The sequence below is a fragment of the Parus major genome, chromosome 3, assembly GCF_001522545.3.
Source record: "Parus major isolate Abel chromosome 3, Parus_major1.1, whole genome shotgun sequence".
Lineage (NCBI taxonomy): Eukaryota > Metazoa > Chordata > Aves > Passeriformes > Paridae > Parus > Parus major.
Genome location: NC_031770.1, coordinates 12,814,457 through 12,834,907, shown reverse-complemented (window position 1 = coordinate 12,834,907; position 20,451 = coordinate 12,814,457). Strand labels below are relative to the sequence as shown.

Below are 20,451 nucleotides of genomic sequence, written 5' to 3'. Positions count from 1 at the left end.
TTCTCACAAGTCTATGGACAAATGACTGACAACCAGAATTCAGCAGATGAAGTGCCCAGATCCTTTAGAAATCCAGGTTAAGAATAAGATGACTTTGGGAAGGTGCTGACTAAGAGTGAGTGGCAGCACCTGGTTTGAAAAGTGGAGTCCTTTCCCTTTCTGAGGGAAAATTGATAAATTGATGAGATTCCATTCAAGGCAAGGGAGTCAGAGTTGTTATGTTGTGGGTTTTTTTTATTTTTTTATAAAATTGTTGAAATTATCATTTTCATCTTACTGTGCTGTATTTTTTATCTGGCAGTGTAGCAGCAGCAACTCAGGGAATCAGTGTATTACTTTTCTTTTTTACATGATACTTTTTAAAGTGCAAGTTCCCTGGGATCTGATGGTATTAAAAAAACAGAAATGGAAAAGAGTCAATGGGAATAGTGACAGAGGCCTTTCCTGAAGGTGACAATTTTATATTGTACATAAAAAATTATTTGAAAGTTCTCACTTATGGGGAACCAGAATTTGGTGGCTGCAATCCCAACAGACACACGCTTTTAGATTCTGGATGTAGCGAGAATATTATTCATTAACACTGAATAAAGCAAATTCACAGGCTGATTTTAGGGTGGCCCTGAATTTAGTTGAAAAGCAAGGCTTGATCTACCAGCCTTAATTCTGACATGTGATGAATAACATTTCTCATCATGTTACTGTACTGGGAAATTCTGTCATCATCTGCCCCTCTTCCCTCTTCTGGACTGCTCAGAAAACTGCTTGGTTTACAGAAAAACACTTATAAATAAGGCACTGGAGCACTGATTAGTGATAGCCCAGTGTAAACCCAGTTCATCAGGTGCAGAAACATTTTTCAAACCTGATGAATCTGTTAGCTTGTAGTAGAGTAGGCAAATAGATTATTTGCTAGTGCTACAGCACTAAGAAAAATCAACATGAACAGACTCGTTTTACCTTGATAGGTTTAGGCTATCCACACTCTGAGTGCTAAATGTCATCTTTTTTTTGGTCCTAGATAATATATGAGAAAAATGTTCACATTTTAGTACAGTAAAAACGTTGTGTAGAGAGTACAGGGTGGGCTGGAAATGATGACTTCTTTAATTGACATGATGCCAGTCATACAGGGAAATCCTCCCCTTCCCTAAATGTTCAAATGGATTTGGATACAATGGTTTCAAAATGGGTTTTTTACAGGAAAGCATTAAAGTTTTGTTCCATAGGATGATCCACAGTTCTTACTTTGAAGGCAAGTTCAAAATTCTTGTTTATAGGATAAGATTAAAGTGGTTTTAATTAAGTTGTCATTTCAAAATTAAGCTTCCTGAAAGACCCTTGTTTTATTCAGTACAGATTTAAATCTCACACTGTCATGGTAGACTCCTTCTATCACCTAAACTTAGATTGCATGCTGATATTATGAAATCAAATTCCCATTTTCAATGTTCTGGATCTTAAAAGACTACCAGTGTCAAAGCTTTCTAATATCTGAGGTCTGGAAGGGAGAAAATGGATCTTAATTAATCTATATTCTAATATTTCAGGTGTCTTGTTGTGTATACTATTGATTAGAAATCTAGATATAACTATGCCAGCAGTTCAGATGTATGATCTTGGTGACAATATTTTAAGAAATATCATCATGTATGTTTTATACTGATTGTTCATTTAAATGATGTGCCCTTCCTGTGGACATTTTCAGCTTCTGAATGGCTCAGACTTGCACTGAGCTCTGGGAAACCTAAAGTCCTGAGCATATTTTTTTGTTTGGAGTTTCCTTCTATAACTTTATGGATCACTGGGGAATGAGTGGCATGGCAAGTTGTTCAAATGTCCTGGCATTTAAACCAAGCAGATCAGCAAATGCTTAAACTGCTGTGCATGACTACTATTGTTCATAAATAAAATATCTCTGTTGGAAAGGATTGCTGTGCAGGACTCCCAAGCTGTTCCCTCCCCTTGGCTTGTGAGCACGTATGTCCTGGAGCCCCCAGCACTCAATTGTCTTCAGCATTTTTGCTGAAAATCGTATTTTCAGGTTTGCCTGAGCAGGGAAGGGTCTGCACAACGCTCCACAGTGAGAATGAGACTGCTGCTGTGCTAGGGAGCAGTGACAGAAAAGGGGACAAGCTATCTTGCTTTTAGTAGGATGAATATTCATGCCAGGGGAAGTTAGGGACAGGTTCTGTGCTGGAAATTCACACTCCACCATTCTGCCTGATGGACACAAGAACTCTGCAGCCCACAGGCATTGAGCAAAGACAGATTTCAACCCCACATACATTGGTCTGGATATGGGGAACGTTTCTCTTACGAACACAACCCCCTGAACTGAAGGGTTGGCTCTTCAAGAGATGCAGCCACAGGTGGCAGACAGCCTGGGGGCAGTCAAAGGGACTCAGAAGGAGGAGCCTGCAGTGATAAGCATAATGTGAAATCCTAAATGAAGGAGAAAACCAGATATCTCAAGGGAAAGAAGAGGTCCCAGCTAAGATGTGCAGGGGACAGTAACTGCTGAAATGTCTATTTGGAGAAAGCGTTCCTCACATGGAAGATGTCTAACATTTTGGGCTAACAGCACTTGCAACATTATCCCAAAGCACACAGAAGGAATTATTATTTTTCTTTGTCTTGAAATGTTCACAGGTATTTATGTAGCAAGAGCTACTATCATCACAAAAAATACCTCCCACACACTATAATATACAGACTTTTTGAAGACTCCTGATGGTAGGAGCCTGTCATTCACACCCACATATTTGTTTACAGTGAAAGAGCACACCTTATCATCTTTGGAGAACTGAAATGTTCTGTTGTTTGCCCTGTACAATGTAATTTCTGATTAAATATAAGGAATCCAAAATTTGCAATGTACTCCATCTTTCAGGTAATTATATGTGATTTTGCAATAGTTGGGATATCTATAAAAAGAATATGGCACAGATTTAACTTCTGTGTGGTACCATGAATCATATATCCAACACCTAAGACTCAATATTCAAGAAGATTAAGCATTATTTATTTTAGTCAAAGACTAAGTCTCTAAAATTTAATTAAAAATATTATTTAAAATATCTAAATTAAATTTGAAATAATCTTTTTCTTTACATAACTACTTTCTATATTTTATTAAATTCTGTACTACCTTAAAAGCACTTAGGTTGCATTTCTGCACACTCCATGTGAACATTATTGTACCTATACTAAAGTAAAAATCTTTATATGTGTTTAAAATAAATGTAGACACTGCAGATTTCTTAGCAGAGCACTTACATGCCAAATAAAATCCAAGCAGAACCTGATCCCAGAACCATGTTAGGAGACTGCCTGGAACCTTGTTCTTAGCAAGGAGCAGACAGATGCCCTTTTCTCCAGGGGTCTCCATCTGACTCTCAGGATCACAAAAATACGGACCTGAGGAGGGAAGAAAAGTAGGCTCCAAACAAGGCCTGACAATCTCTGCTTTCCATTCACTTGTCATTTCTTACGTCTCAGATGATGCATCATTGACTTCAGGACAGGTTTCCCTAATCCAAATTATTTTCTAAAAATGCCCAACTAGATGGAAACCCTTCGTAGTCTTAATTGCAGTTTAGCTTTACTGGTGAACCTGTTTCTTGAGTCACATAATAAACTAAAAAGAGAGAGACAGCTTTTCTTCCATGCAATCTGCAAACATGGTAACTGCATGATATTTTTATAGCATGAAGTTTAGATACTTGCAATACTAAGTCTGAGCCTACATCTTCATAAAAACATAATTCTTTGTAAAAACAGTGTGGTTTTAGGCATATAAAGATTATATAACCACACGTCATGCCTCTTCCTGTTAGTTTCTGAGTGTTAAGCATCTGTGAGCGGAATTTTGCCTTGAATTTCATCTCTATTGTAGGAGGAGCAGCTTCAAGCAACCCTGAGGACCCTTAAGCTGGCACTCTGCAATGAGGCTCTCCAGAGCACAAAGGCAGCCTCCTCTCCAGCAGCCACCCAAGCTCTGGAGTGTGTGTAAAGGAGGAACAGAGCCATGACTGGTTACAAATCACTCGGACCTCTAATAATCTGAGTGATATAGAACTGCCTTCAGGCTCTCTCTACTTATTCTGGGGATCAAAGGAGCACAGTATTGCTCAGGGCTATATCTTAAATGGTGTTTAGATGCTATGAGATTCAAGTGGGTGCTTAGTGAGACTGATAAATGTGCCTCAGCATCTGAAGTCCATTAGCCTCCTGCTTTTCTGTAAAACCTGTGCACTTTTGTAAATTTACCCTATAAAGCTATTTGCTCTAAGTGGGTGTATGTATTTATTATCACTCATGCACCTACCTTTGTGAAGGTTTGCTTTTGGCTGCCCAGCTCCTGCTGAAAACCCAAATATTTCTGTCTTCCAAACCGGTAAAATGGTGAGCAGCTATGCAAACTGATGCCCATTACGTTCAGCCAAACAGTCAAAAAGTTAACAAGCTAAGAAAGACTTGTCAATAGAAAACTATTTCATTTGTTTGCTCAAGCTGGCAGCTAGAACAGACATTTCTGAATCTAATGCTGAAGGCAACCATCTCACTGAAATGTGATGTCATGTATGACAGGAGCAGTGTGACAGACTTTCAGGGAGAATATTAACCTGCCAGTTTTCCCACTGGTAGCAAATTTAAGACAGAGGAGAAAAATATTAATACTGAATATTTATAAAGCATTTACCTTGCTTAACAGTTTCTTCTTTTGAGTGGCAATCCAGAATTAAAGCACAGTTTTAAAATGCTTTCAGTGTGTCACCAAAAAGAAAAAAAAAACCACCAAAAACTGGAAAAGTGTCAGATCTCATTGTTAAGGACCTGAGCCACCTGGTCCCTTGGGAGAAGAGATTAAGTGAAATGAGTAGGAGACAAAGAACACTGTACAATTTCATCTGAACTTCAGAACCCAGCAGCTCTATTTTGCAATTTCAGATAAGTACACACAGTACTGTATTTAGTTATAAATTGCTTTTCCACTTTGTTTAAACTACATGGAGTGCAGATCTACACTACTCGCCTACATTCCAATCAAAGTCAACTTTAGTTCTTTCTTGCTTATTTTGTGCTTCACTTCTGCAAGCAGTGCACAATGTATTCCTGAGTATCTGACTGCATTATATTTCATATGTTATATACATTTCTAGGCCAGTCACAAACAACCATATAAAATGGTGCAGTAACACTTGGTGGAAACAATGTGTCTTTGAATGTAACACCTACAACATCGATATCATAAATTATGTGCTGTATACACAACACTAGGTATTTGTCAAGGCTTTGGTACTTAGGTGCCTCTATTAGGATTAATATGTTTCAAGAAAGCTGAAATACTGCAGCAATTAATCAAGTTTCCATAATTAAGGTAACCTTGATTTAAGCAAATTATCCTTAAAGCTCTCAAGAATCAATGGTTTAGGTAAAACTGCTAAGTCAGTAACTCTGTGGCCTGTAACTGGATTCCTGGAGTTGATTTATGGAATAATTTCCATGCCTTAGTCCTCCCCTTGACACCTTTAAAATTTGAATGTACTCATCGGTGCATCCAGCAGTTCTGCAGGGGACAGCCCTGGGAGCCGCCCACCCACCTGTAAAGGCTTCTCCAGGTCTGAGCTGCAGCACCAAGGGCTGTACAGCTCGTTCAGTGAAGTGCTGCTCTCTCCTCCTCATGTGCTTTCTGAAAAAACACCTCGCTGTCTGAACTCACCAGCAAAGTCCTAATTGAAAGGGAAAAAAATTGGGTCATAAAAAAATCATCCTATGTGTTGAATCAGCAAAAATATTGCCCATCTCTGGAGCATCTTAGACATACAAGGCAGACAGAAATATTTAAACTTTCTAATATTTCATTAAAAAAAAAATAGGCATATATACTAGGTTATTTAATTAATGATGTGAAATGAGATGAGCTAGGAAACCAACCATCATGTCCTTCTAATGGAAAAATGACTGAAATGAAGGAGAACTAGGGAACTATTGATGTTAGATTGTACTGCATTTGTTTGGTAAATCTCCAAAAGGAAATGCAAATCAGGGACAGGAGAAACAAAGAGTAACTGCCTTGAAGAGATGCAGTAGAAAAAGAAAGAAGCACCTGTTCAAATATTTTTACAGAGAGCAGAACAAAAAAAAATTGCCCGGAAGACAACATGCAAATTTATTCTAGGGAGAATCTAGACAGTGTTCTGGAGACTGTTACAAATCTGATTTTAAGTGTTTGTCTTGGTGGTGAAACACAGAACACACAAACAGATCAAGAAAGGGAAGCACTCTACAGGAAAAATAGAAAGTTAGTATAAACTGTGAAATAATTGTGCTCAGGAAATTCCCTCCTGAGGCTTATAAATGTGTATTTACTTTCAAAGCTGACATTGCTGGACAAAATTGTCAGAAGCTGGACCCTAGTGCCACAATGGCTGGCACCCCTGCTCCACTTCACCTACAAGAGCTCAACTATCACCAAGCAAATCATGAGCACCAGATTCCTTTCTATTCACACCCACAGAACTCCAGAGAGTAAGAAGAAAACACAATGGAATATTACAGCAGAAGCTGTGGAAAGCAGGATGAAGTGTGGAAAGCATGTCTTTTAATAAGAATGGCAGTATTGAAAATGTTCTCTTTTTCCTTTTGTTATAGAGATTAAATGAAATGAAAACAGAGACAATACAGTTTTAGGGCAATCAGGACCTAATCCAAAGTCCATTGAAATAAACACAATATCTCCTATTGATGCCCATGACCATTGGTTTGGGTCCTATGTATGGAAAGTGAATTTCTTGTGAGGAATATCAGCTGGCCATGTGCACTAGAAATATAGTTAATAATACTCTCCTAAGAATGAGAAATTAATAAGGAAGCTTGCACAAACAGATTGTGTTCCACTGACACTCCTGCTTGTGCATGGAAGTCAATGATAATGGCAAAGAAGATAGCTCACCTTCCTTCCAGCCATGCTGGAACTATTGCTAATATAACAGTTAATGAGTGGATGACATCAAATATAAATGTGAAGCAAAACTCCCAAGACTTAATCAGAACCCATTACTTAAACTTTCTTTGGAATTTGCCACCAGCTCCTTATTTTGGTTTTTTTTGTTATTTTTCCTTTGTATCTAAAAACAACATTCATGCCAAAAGAGTAAAAAGCAGATGCCTCTTGAATTCAAGTCTGTTAGAAATGGCTTCGCCACACTTGGTGTCTAATGCTGCAGAATGCACAAAAATAATGTGTTTGCAATTTGACAGTAGATTCAAAAATGTATCATGAAGTACTTTCCAGGAATATCCAAATACAGCATAACAAATTTAATCCTGAAATAGGATTCACAAGAACAGATCTCAATAAAAAAATCTTGGTTTGTCAGAGAACAAGAGAAAAAGCAACTAAAAAGCAGCAAGCTTAGCTTCATGATTATGAAGTGCCACCACTCTTCTGGCTGGAGTTCATCAATGCTTTACAACAGGCATAAAAGACAAAGGCACATATTTACATGTGAAAAACACCCCAAAAACTTAGAAATATTGGAAGTAACTGGTCATCTAAGAAGTAATCATGAGCTAAGGTGCTCTAGATGTTAGCAACCCTCATTTCTAGACACACACTATTCATTTCTAATCTGGATTTCTGATGTTTGGATCATGATCATCTGCTTTGAGACACATTTCAACACTTCTTAAGCTTTATGTGGGGAAATAAATTGTAGATTACAGTGTTCAGGCCTGTAATGAAAGGAACTATGTCTTCAGAACTTCAATGATACTTCCCGTTTTCTTTGACATCAATGAGAGGAAAACTTTGACACATGTTTCTTACTCATTTCACATTCAGAGAGAGGATCATACTGACTGCTCTGTTCGTGTTCATGTACATAAGAGTTTGATTCACTGTCTCAGTTATAACACTGCAATACAAGCACATGTTCAATTTTTATTGCTGCTGTTTTGCACAACTTCACAGCACCAAATTCTTCCAATGATTAATAAACTGAATTTATCTAAGTTTCAGACCATAGGAAGCAGAAAACTCCAGCACCACAGAGACCAGAATTCAATGCCCAGAGCCATAAGGGGCTGGTGTGAAGCAGCTTATAGTCGCTGTTCTCTTGAGCAAGAGGTGAACACAGGAGTCAGGGTATCAGTTTCTTCCTGGAGAGAGAATAGGAATGCCATTTTGGCTTAATTATGACCTGCTGAACTAATGGAGAATTTTCCAGTTGGAAGAAAATCTTAATCCCATCAGTTACTCCTCCAGCATTAAAAAAGCAGTGTGATACAGCCCAAATGTCCTGTAAAAAATTGGCTGATGGGCATGTGGCAGAAAAGCACAACTGCTGAGATTTTAACTCAGTCCATCCAGCCCTTCATCATTCTGCAACCTTTATATTTACAACCCCTTAGTCCTGTCATATCTGGAGGACTCAACATGAACCTGAATTTTTGCATTCTTATCAATGGAGTGCTAACTTTGGTAATGTTAATCTAAATTAATGCCATTACATCCACTGCTGCTAAACAGTGTCATAAAGAGATGAACAGTCTTGTACAGGAAGCTTCACTTTCCTCTTAAGAAATGGTCTTGGTTTTCAAGAGATGTTTTCTTTTCAGATACAGTGCAGAATTAACACCTGATTCTACAGTTCAGAAGTAATACTGACTATTTTAATATTCATGCTAAAATTACCTCTGTCATGTGGTTTGCACAATGTGTCTGAGGACTGTCCTTTTTCTACAGGGGTATGACCTTCAGGTTTCAGATGCTCTTTGGCTAATAATAATAATAATAATAATAATAAATTTGAAAGTTGGCCATTTTGTTTTCACAGTTTTGATTACAAAAAAGGAAAATTAATAAATTATGTTACCAAGATTTTGAACATTTTCTGTCTGCATTCTGTCCAGAATTAGTGGGAGAACACCTTTCTCTGTGATGTTCTAGCACTTTTTTCTTCAGTTTCCATGACTTCTAGGGAAATTTGAGCTAATAATTTATAAAACATTGGAAAATTATATACTTAGAATATTACTGATTTCAGAATAAGATGTGTGTAACTTCTGGACAAGTATTTCTCTTTCCCCCAGTCAAAGTCATTCTAGTTTTTTATTCCTACATCTCTGTGTGCATATATATATATATGAGATTTTTTATTATTTTATTTACAGGCAAATAACCATGAAAAATCCTGCAAAACAATTTTGCAAAAAGAGGTCATATATTTAAACATAAATCCAAGATGAGTAACTGTTTAACACCTCTCAATTCCTACCCACTTAGTAAAATGGTGAGCAAATAAGTTATCATTTAAAATATCATTTGTAAATTTACACTCCCACAAATGCAAAAAAATACTCATTAGTTAATATTTTCCACATACCTTGAAGTTAGATCTGTAAAAAGGCAAAAGGGAACAATTCTCATAACAATCTGTGAAAACAATTACATTTTTTAGGCCTAGATCTAGGCCTCAGCAGTGTCCCTTGTTTATCTGGACATTGTTTAATTACCTGGAAGGACAAAATACAGTGAGAATGATCAGTGGCAGAGACTCAGAGCTGCACCAAGAGAGGAGCTGCAGCAGGGAAGTGAACCAAGGAGACAAAGATGCTGAGGAGGGAACTTCAGGCTGCCAATAATTGGTGCTCAGCAAAGTTTTCTAGCTTTATCTTAGTGCTAAAAATATGAGAAAAAATTCTCCCTGGCCCTGATGTTGTAATTTACACATTTCTGCTGGTATTTGCAGGGCCCCAAATATGTAATGGCCACCAAATCACAGGAAACAAAGGCAACTAAATGCCTTCAAGCTGAACCAGTAGGTTTCCACATTGCCTGTAGATATCTCCCAAAACAGGTGCAGAATCGACACCTGACATATTTCCTGAGATGCCAAACATCTGCCAGAAGAAGCACAGGAAAGGAAAGGCTTACAAGTCATTTTGGGCAACAAGAGAGGTGCATCCTAGAATCCCACAGCTCTGAGTACAGCAAGGACACAGGACTGGCACAGAAACTCTGTGGATAGTTCTGATTCTGCTGAAATACCCTTGAAAACTGAATCCAATGCCAGCCCTGTGCCAGCAAAGTCCTCACAGATGATCTGGTGTGTAATATATTGTTTGACTGGCTTATGAATCAGCAGATGACTGACAAGGAGAGCTGCCAAATGGGTAATTACATCAGGCTTTGTAATATTAGCTAAAAGGAAGGGAAAAATGAAGCCTGATAGAAGTAATTCATAACTTTTATCACTTGCCATGCAGAATCTATAAAGTGCAGTGCCAGAATGTATATTATTTTGCTATAAAGATGTTATAAAGATCAGTGTTAACTGCTGCTGGAGACCAGTGGTAATTTGTCCTCCACTTAACCTTCTCCTAAGCCCTGTCAAAATGATTCCAGCCTGGTACAAAACATTACCTGTACAGCATCTCCCAGATCATCAGGATGGGAATTGCAGTCCTGCTTTGCCACATGGCTTGATGGGATCTATGGATGGCAGAGCGTGGGTGCAACAAGATCTGAGTACCAGAAAAACCTGAGCTGTGGACAGTATCTCCTGATTCCTTGCAAAAATTGCAGTGTCCTGACAGCCTGAATTTTGTTTAAGAAAGCCTTGCCTGCAACACTATCAGCATAGGAACTGAGGATTTATCAGAGCCTTGGACTAGCAGACAATGGCCTCCACTTGAAAAATAATCATGGATGAATTAATATAAAAAATTTTCCTTCTCCAGCCCAGGGTCTATTCAAGGACCACAGTCCCTATTTCCAAACTGAAATGATATTTTTTTTTCCTCAGCCTATGCATATGACCTTCTAAACATGTCTCAAGTGGCAAAGTCAAGTAACAAAAAAAAATCTCCATCACGTGTTAGTAAATCAAAGCCAACTGTTCTATTTTTACATGCCAAAATTGTAATTCCCACATCCCACCCTAACATTTGACTTAGTAATAGAAACACCTTAATTCAGCTCTAGTCCATGTAAACATTGAAAGAATAGAATATTTTTGAAGAGGCCTTTTGTTCAGTTTAGCTTTCTATTATAATTACAAATTTTTGAGCAGAAACATGATTGAAAACTACTTTTCATTAAGTTTTACTAGTAAGAGATACGCCTTTACAGGGAAAATAAAAGTAGAATAAAACCAAAACTATGACAGGGAGAAATGCTGAGTGAAAGAAAAGATGACAAATGCTTAGTGATGTCTACGAAAAAGCAACTGTTTCTGCTTATTGAGGAAAAAAAGAGGTGTAGCACTAAGTGCTGGGATTGGACTGTTTAATGTATTTTCATGTCTGTGTGCACTTGTATTTCATAATCTGCTAAAAATACTCTAATTAAAGCTGTTGACCTAGAATGAAGTAAACTGAGCAATAAATAGAGTCTATCTAAATCATAAATTAGAATGCAGAGCTGCTACAAAGGGTTTCTTAACTCAGTGAGCATGGCAAAAAGCATAATATTAAAAATAAAACCCTTTGTAAATTAACAGCATATTCAGATCCTCACAAGTGAAGTATCTCCAGAACAACAACAACAACAAAAAAACAACAATAAAAACCACAAACAACCAACAGAAACACCCCCACCACCAAAAAAACCCTCTAGATCTGATTGTGCAGTTTTCTCCCAAGCTCTTATAAAGTCATCAAGATAATTTGTGAAAATAAAGATTTTGTTTTAAGTCTTGGTCCTTTGGAAGAAAACCTAACTTTGCCTTCATCATTTACCTTGCACCAAGCTTAGAAAAAAGCAAATACTGAACCTTTGACTATGTCCAAAAAAACATCAACTGAATGAACTGAAAAATTACCTCTGTACGTGGAAAAGAAGGTGAGAGAAGAAGATCAGTGGTCAAAACTCCACACTGCACATCCCAGTTTAAATAACTAGAAATAAAATAAGCAGTGTTTTATAGGAAAAAAATGATACCTAGCTGTAGCCAGAGCAGAAGAAATTAAGTTATGAGAATCTACTGCTGGGGAGGAAAACATGATCAGTAGGATTTGTGGCAAACATTCTCAGGGCTGTAGTTCTCAAAGAGAAGAGGTCAATGGCAGGAGAAAAAAATGAAAAGAAAAAGCTGTGTATTGCATCTTTGCCAGCTTTCTCACATGTATTTCTTTCTTTTTGCATCAAGATTGTTTTCTGCCCTGGGCAAAATTGTGAATGCACAATCCACTGGTCTGCCTGACCACACAAGAGCCAGCAGTATTGGTAAAATTCTCTGAAATGCAAGCTCAGTGTGCTGCATGATGTGGTGCCCTGTGACTCTAAACCACAAAGATGGGTTTATTATTCTTTTTGATAACTGACAACAAAATATTCTTGTAATGAAAAAAGAAGATATTTCCATCTTCTAGAATTAATTCTTATATATAAAGTTTACTTTTTAATGTATATATATACACATATACATACACACATACTCTCCATCTGTTCATGTGCATAAATGAATTAACAACACCATTTCCTTCCTAATATACTAGAAGGAAAGTTTTTTAAAATTTAGATAGATTGACAAAATTAATGCATTTTCAACAGCCTCAGTTTTTGTAAGATAAGCCTTGATCTTCTTTAGAAGGAACATCCTAGTGATTTCTTTTTGTTTTAATGTCTACAGTGTTACATCTGGTAAGATAATAACTGAGCAAGATGAGAAGATTCTTTACTCAAATCCTCGATCCTTTTCATAAAATGGGGGCTTGTTGTCAGCAAACTGTAGTTGTAAAAAGCAATAGTCAAAAAAAAAAACAAAAAACCAAACTTAGAGTCTTTCAGAAAATATTTTCCATTTATTTTATGCTACTAAATTAAAAGAAACAAACAAAGACAGTTTTTATAAGTCAAATTCCATGAAAAAGCAAAATACAATATTACCTGCACTGGATAGTCTTTAAAGACATGACAACTGGTTTCAGTATCAGGTGTCTGTTTGACATAGATGGGAGTTGAGTGTTTTGAAATGCTCTGCCTTGTCTTGAACCAAGGCATCCACTTGAAAAACACTCAGAGCATGTGATCCATTTCTGAGTACACTTGAATTCCTTTGGTGAGTACACATGTACCTATCCAGTTCTACCCCACCAGAGGTTAGAGTGGAATGCTGTTCACCTACCCTAATATATATTTATTTTTTTTTTCCTTTTGTTTAAATGGAATTTTCTGTATTTCAATTTGTATTCATTGCTTCTTGTCCTTCACAACTGGAATATCTCACATTTCAAAAGCATTTTTGAACTTCAATCCTAAATATACTTATAGTCAGCTTTATAAAAATTTTCTGTGTGCAAACACAGTCTCAGATTAAATAGCTTCCAGCCTGGTATTTCCCTAGACATATTTATCAAGTACAATCATATCCCTCCTTCCATCTGTGTTTTGCTAAACCAAACAAGCCAAGCCTGTTTACTCTCTTGCATGATATTCTTTCCTTTCTCTGATCATTCTGCTGTTCTTTGTCTGCTTCAGTGTGTATTGATAGCTCCCTAACACAAACAACCAAAACTCCACGTAATGCTGAATGAATCTGCAGTGCAGGATGACACTAACACTTCCCCTTTTCTAAGAGGATATGAACTTGTGTGTTTGCAACTTGAAAATATTAATAGTATTAAAATTAATAATGCCCATATTCTCCATCCTAAATGCTAGATTCACTTTCCATCAGATTGGATGATCAGCAAGTTCTGTTGTTGTTTAAAAAAAAATGTAAAAAGCATTACTCCTGCTTTTCTAGACTGCAGAATTGTATTCTATTCTACATTTATCTTTACCTCTTCTTTTCTTTAACCCATTGTTCCAAAATGAAAATACTGGGAAAATATTAACAAATTTGTGATTTTTCTAGAATATTTTTTTCCTGTTATTTTCTTAATCATACTTGACCTCCTGCAGATTCCAAAATGGAGAAATTTGAGGAAGACTTGTACTTCTATCCAGCACAAATGTTACTTTTCAGTGACTGATTCTATGTAGAATCAAGGTCTTATTTTATTACTTTGTTTAATGACATACTCAGCGTTCTAGAACCATCTGTGTGAATCCCAATGAAAATTAAACATAAGGCACCTTATCCTTAATCCTACAACTCTTTGAACAAGCCTACAGAACCATCAGACATTTGAATGATTCAGATAATTTTCGAAGGAGGAGAACCTCCCATGTGCTCCCAGTCCCTCCTGCCCACAGCACTTGTGTGTCACCTCACTCTCCCCAGTGTGGGAATTCCGGCAGAATGTTGTGAAAGCCACATTTCCTTCCCTGCTGGGGATGCCTGCTGTGAAACATCATTTTGAATCATGGTTAATCACCACCTGCCTGACCACCACAACTGTGTTATATAGCGACCAGATGGCAGCTGCACAAAGTACACCCTGGCAGTTTTTCTCTACCTACTTATTAGTGCTGTATTCTCCAGAAAAAACAACAACAACAACAACAACAAAAAGTATTTGGATCCTGTCGTTTGTCTGCATTTTGCTTTACTTCTAATAGAATGTTAACACACAACAGACAGACTTAGGACTGGGCACTTTATTTCCTTACTAAAATACTAGGCATTTTCTTGAGTTTAACTACTTTCTTTTGCAGAGAATATAGTACATTATAAAAACAGCTAAGGAGGGAACCACCAATAGTCACATACAACATATGGGTTTTTAGAGACCATGGCTGAGAATTTCCTTTCTGTGTAGATCAGTTAAGGTGCTAAATGACACTCAAATATATACATTGTGAGACTTTTCACTGCCTAACACAAATCTTAAGACTCCAGAATTTCTTCCAAAACAGAAGGCAGTGATGGTCTCAGAAAAGTGCAATGAATATGCAAACAGCAAAGACCAGAGAGATATTTTCTCAGTTTGTCTTTAGAAGAGATTGCTTACCATCCACAGGAGCTTTTGAATATTATGGAGCTGTGATGTTTGATTAGGCCTTTTCTTCTCCATGGTCAGGTGGGATGCTGTGGTATTCTCCCAAAAAACAAAATACACCAAACTTGTGTTGTCTTACAGGTTACCACATTGCTTTCCATTAGAGAAAATACTTGAAAACAATAGAAATCCAAGAATAAATACAATTTTGATTGCCTCAATTTAAAGCTGAGCACTTTTGACTTCCTATAAAAACACGGAACGAATGTAAACCAGTTTCTGGAGAAACTCAATAAAAATATTTGTCAGTCTTCAAAATCATCCTAATGGCAATGAAGTACTTGGAAGAGTTTTTCTGAATAATGCATGTGTATCCAGGTACACACTGGAGCTTTGCCTGATGAAATGTAGAAATAGAGGATCATTAATCCTGCATTTTTCATTATCTCCCTTCCTCATTGAGCACAATGCTCCTTAGATCAGGCTGCATCATACCAGTTTCTCAGATCTTTCAAACAGCCATGACATAAGTATTCATTTTTAATTCCATCCCCATCAGACACAGAACTTTCAAAGTTACCTTTGTTAAGACATATGCATTATACAAAGAGGGCTGTAAATAAATATTTATTTACTGCACTCAGAACTCTAAAATAAAACCAAGAAGTTACCCATGAAAAGAGAAGACTTTCCTTAAGTATCAAGAAAGGGATATATTCAATGCTATAAGCAGTAATGAATCCATGAAAGACCTTTCTTTCTGTTTATTCAAGGTGAGTGTGACCTGTGTGAGCAACAGGCATGAAGTCATAGCTCTGGAAATATTTAATTCATGGGAATATTGATGGATAAGCATTTGAAAGTGAGCTGAAATTAACAGGCAGAAAAGACAGAGATTAAAAGTTTGAAGGATTTTTTTTCTGCTTATCAGTACCAGTATTTGGCAATGTTTTACTAATGATTTCACAGTAAAAGTAATAATAATGTAAAAATAATTGCTAAAATACAGCTGTTACATATATATTTTATTTACATTTATATATATATATGTGTGTGTGTGTGTGTGTGTGTGTGAAAATAGATTTCAAACATGGAATAAACTTACATCTAGTATAAGGGTGATTTCTTGCCCATGAATATTTCAGTGCAAATTAAGTATCAAAATCTGTATCCTTAACCCTGGCATAAGTCGTGTTCTAATGGAATGTGTCAATTCCACAGCTATTGGGTGGCATCATGGGTACAGAAAAAAGACAAATGTTGGCAACAAAAATAGCAAGAGTGGGAAGAAATTCCTCTGTACAAAAGTTTCCTTTTGGTCAAATACTGGTAAAAAATTTCTTCTAACAGTTTGTGTTAATAAATTCGAAATAACAGGCAAATTTAGTAACATCTTCTGAACAAATACAAAGTTATTCTAAAACCTAAAATTTTCCTATTAGTCAGTCTTATGTTGTCATTTTATGTTAGATATTTCATATAACCAACACAATGAAAACTAGGAACTCTGACATATTAAAAAATAGTAGTTACTATTTATTTTCATTTTTCACACCTCTTACTTTCAGTGAGTACAGTAGTAATAAAACATCATCCCAGCACGATCAGCCTTCTTGTGTATCAAAACATCAGCTGCATATTTCAAGTCCTTTAGACTTCAAAAAATTATGTCTTTTATCTCCAAACATTGTAAATAGAATTGGTGTGTATTTTTTCTCACAGACTTTTTTAAAGAATCCTCTGAATCTCTTTCAAATTGTTCTTGATTAAACTAAAACATTTGACTACCCATTTACCCTATTTTCTGATCCAAAGGCAGTGGGAGTTAGCTCACATCACAGTTTCTGACTAGAAAATCTGGGGCACTTCATAATAAAAAAGCTTTTCCCCACTTTATATGCAACAGGTGTGGACCAGAGTTCACATCTAGAGAAAACATTTCACCATTTTGTGTTTCTTGCTGTTCTCAGAAGAAGCTCTTCATTACAGGCTGAAATGAAGAGCAAAACTCTTATTTGAGTTCCCTGCTGCCCAGACAAACCCCTGGAAGAGAATGGCTAAAACAAAGCCACAACCACTGAGAAGAGATTGATTGAAAGAGCTTTGAAACAACATTCTCTGGTTTGCCCCTTTTGCAGACTTGGTGAATGCTGCTTATTTTCACAGTAATGAAAAATTGTGATTTTATTGCAGCTCTGCATAGTTCATTCACAGCTGTGCAGTAAAAGAAATAGTTCCCTTCTTTTAGGTTGTCTGAATCTCCATTAGAAATGCTAAGTGGAAACAACCAGCAGAGCGGAAACACCCATCCAGAGAAATCAGCTTTTCCTTGACTGCAAAGGTTTATAGTACCCCTCCATACAGAAAACAAAAACTGACTTATCACAAGAAAAACACTCTCCCAGGCTTAAAAGCAATTTAAGAGTTAAATATTAAAGCTTTGTGAACTCCCATGCAGCCACAAGGACTGTGTAATTCTTTTCTTAAATTGCAGGTTCTATATTTTCAAACAAAAATAACTCTTCTCAATACTCTTAGAGCTGCAATGAGGGATAGGCTACATCAATTTGGTTAGAGGAATATTTTCCTTCCCTTGAGACTGACTTCCTACATCTCTTGAACTATGATTCATAGGAGTCAGTCATTTGGAATTGCAAATGTGGTATGGGACTTCTTGTCAGCTGACAAATGGGTGCAGTCACATTTAAACAAAGAGAGAAAAGACAGAAGTCATACCGGGGAAGAGGTTAATTCACTCATTCTAACCATCAAGACTCCATTTCCCTACACTCATTCATTGTTGTAATTACTCTAATTAAGGAATTTCCCTGGCTTGCTGGGTCTCTTAGTTCATATATATGCTACCAAAAGGACTTTTTGCCTACCCATGGTGGCAAAAATTGGGAGAGGAGCCACTCTGGCTCACAAAATACACTATATTAGCTGCTCTGCATTGCTGCTGCTTGAAATGTTGTTGTACAACATATTTAGCTTCCTTGAGGAGCAAACTTGGAACAGCAGCGTGGGAATGTCATTCACCTGTCATGTAAGCTGAACTTAATTATACAATAATTGCACATCCGATACACCCAGAGTGGAAGGAAGCAGCATTTCCTTGTACTTCCCATGACACAAACATGTATTATTCATTCACTCAGTTACTATACTGAGGTTCTGCTGCTGGCATTACCATTTTGCTTTTAGGTGCAGTGAGTAATTTCTTAAGTAGTGATGCAGATGTTTATAAAAATGCTAAACTGGAGTCTGAAATTAATCATCATGGAGAGCACATGAGACTGACAGATTAATTCACAGCCAGAAAAAACAGAGGTATTAAGGCTGGGCAGGACTGCCCTAAGGAAAATTTTTCCTTTTTTTCACAACTCAAAGTAGAGATAATTATGAAGTATCATTTTGAAAAACAGACAAATAAACAAAAATTCTCCTAAAATTTTGAAGAAAGAAATGGGTCAAGGTTCCATAATACATGATACTGTGCTGACTGCCCCTCACAGCTGGATCTTCTCCTGAAGTCATTGAAGAGACTGTTATGCAATAGGAGGGGTTTCTTGGAAATCCCACCAGAGGTGACAACTGACTGAAATGGAGAGGAACAATATGCAATAGAAAAGCAAATATATGCACAGCTTCTCAGAGAATTTAAAGGATTTGAAATTTTGTTTTCATTTGTACCATAAAAATCCATAGCTACTTCATTATAAACTCCTCTGTCTCAAAAATGAAGATTACATTATTCATTTGTCTCAGATAAATCTAGTCCATGCTGAAACAATCATTGCAGAAATTTGTAAGATAGACATATTAGTGAAAATCATCACCCTGAATGCTGTTAAAAACCTCCCCAAATAGTTGCCAATATACTCACTTAGAGCTTGCAAGATTTGATTCTCCCTGATTGACTGAAACAGAAATGAGCAGCTGTACTCTGCCTAAAAAACATGAGATATTCTGTTGTTTAAATTAGTGACAATAGGTCCTGTGTAAAATCACCCTTTTTTTAAAAGACCCCACAGCCCTAAGTGCCATAGGATGAAGGTCTAGCCAGGAGAGAAACTGCTCTGTAAAGAGAACTGTGCAGGGAGTAAAGTGAGAAAATAAGAGCTTTTTCTCCACATTTTTATTCAAGAAACTACCTGGCCATATAAGAAAAAGGAGCCTTGCCTGTTGGCTGACTCCTCTACTTAAATCTTACCTCTTTTGGTACTGTCAAAAGGCCTCTTTTAGTCCAATTTGAGAGCAGTTTCCAGTCAAACTGCATTAAGATTTTCAGACTGAAGTAATTATAGAGAGAAATCACGGATTCAGCAAACAGAGGGCAAAAATGAATAGGGAAAGTCCCTTAATTCTTAATCAGCTCACCAGAAAATAATTTCCTTTTAAACTGAAGGGAAAACATGAGCAGCTTTATCAGTTTGCATGACAGAGAAAATGCCTGAGCAAACTGTGACAATGGGCACTGCCAAACAATTTAAACACTAAATATTGCAAGCAATTAAATGCTCCTCCACAGACACATGTATAGCAATACACTTAAGCATTATAAAAAAGTGATTTTTTCAGTTTACAAGAGAACATGAGTAAATATAAATTGTGTCCAATTTCAAATGTCTGAGCCAGCTTTATTCAGTTAAGACACACAAGTGAAATAAAGCCTTGTCTGCCATATAGTCAGTGACAGCTAAATGACACTTGAGTGGATTGACTCATCCTCTGGAAACTCCACTGACTCATAACTCCATAGGTCACTAACTCAAGCACCCACTTTCATTCAAGTGCACTAAAAGAATAAGGTTCTTTTCCATGTTGCACATCAAAGAACACTTGGATTTTGTGTCGTTTTTCTAAACTCTGCAGACTTTTACACAGAAAATTTTGCCAAACTTGTAAACAGTTTGCAGGAAGATTCACCCAAAAAATTTGCATTCAGCAAATTATAAATAGCAATATCTCTTTTAATTAGATATGGTTTGATTAGCCAATACCCTTCACATAGAATGTCTGATTTTATTACAGATGGTTAGGTTTTGGAAATTTACAGGACTAGTCTTGAGCTAGAAGAAATGCATAGGAATCCTTCAGAATTCACATGGTATTTCTAAGGCCGTGACAATTATTTTCAGGGTATATGAAGTGAATATTTTATAAGTTGCCTTATTTGGATCATTGAGTTTTATTTTAATGTCTAAAGGAAATAACTCATTCAGCACAATAATAAGAATTTATTACAGCTTTGTAGTACCAAACTAAGCAGAGCAAGCAATTGATTGTGGGTTTTGTGTGCTTTTTTTCTACTGGAATGGTATATACACAAGGGTTTTCAGTGCTCTGCATCGACTAATGAGTGAAGCATCAATTCAAGCATACAGAACAGCTTAATGCATTCAACAGCAGCTCACTCAGAGGCATCAGACTTAGAATTCCTTCTATTCTGAAGGACTAAAACCTATATCCTCATATATATGACTACATACATGTATAACCAAGCACGATTGAGAGTGAGCAGCAGAATGCTGGGCCAGAAAAATGTCTTTAGAT

At 36.8% G+C, this 20,451-nt stretch overlaps 1 long non-coding RNA gene across 3 annotated transcripts in view; it reads right to left on the bottom strand.

Moving 5' to 3' along the window:
- The window catches only part of LOC107201140, an 80,778-nt gene that overhangs the window by 14,454 nt on the left and 45,873 nt on the right, over window positions 1–20,451 (bottom strand). The window contains exon 3 of one of the 3 annotated variants that reach the window (XR_004496687.1): window positions 5,607–5,735. The exons of the other annotated variants lie outside the window; for them this stretch is intronic. This is a non-coding gene — a long non-coding RNA (uncharacterized LOC107201140). The remainder of the gene's footprint in view (window positions 1–5,606; window positions 5,736–20,451) is intronic. 3 annotated transcript variants of the gene reach the window in all.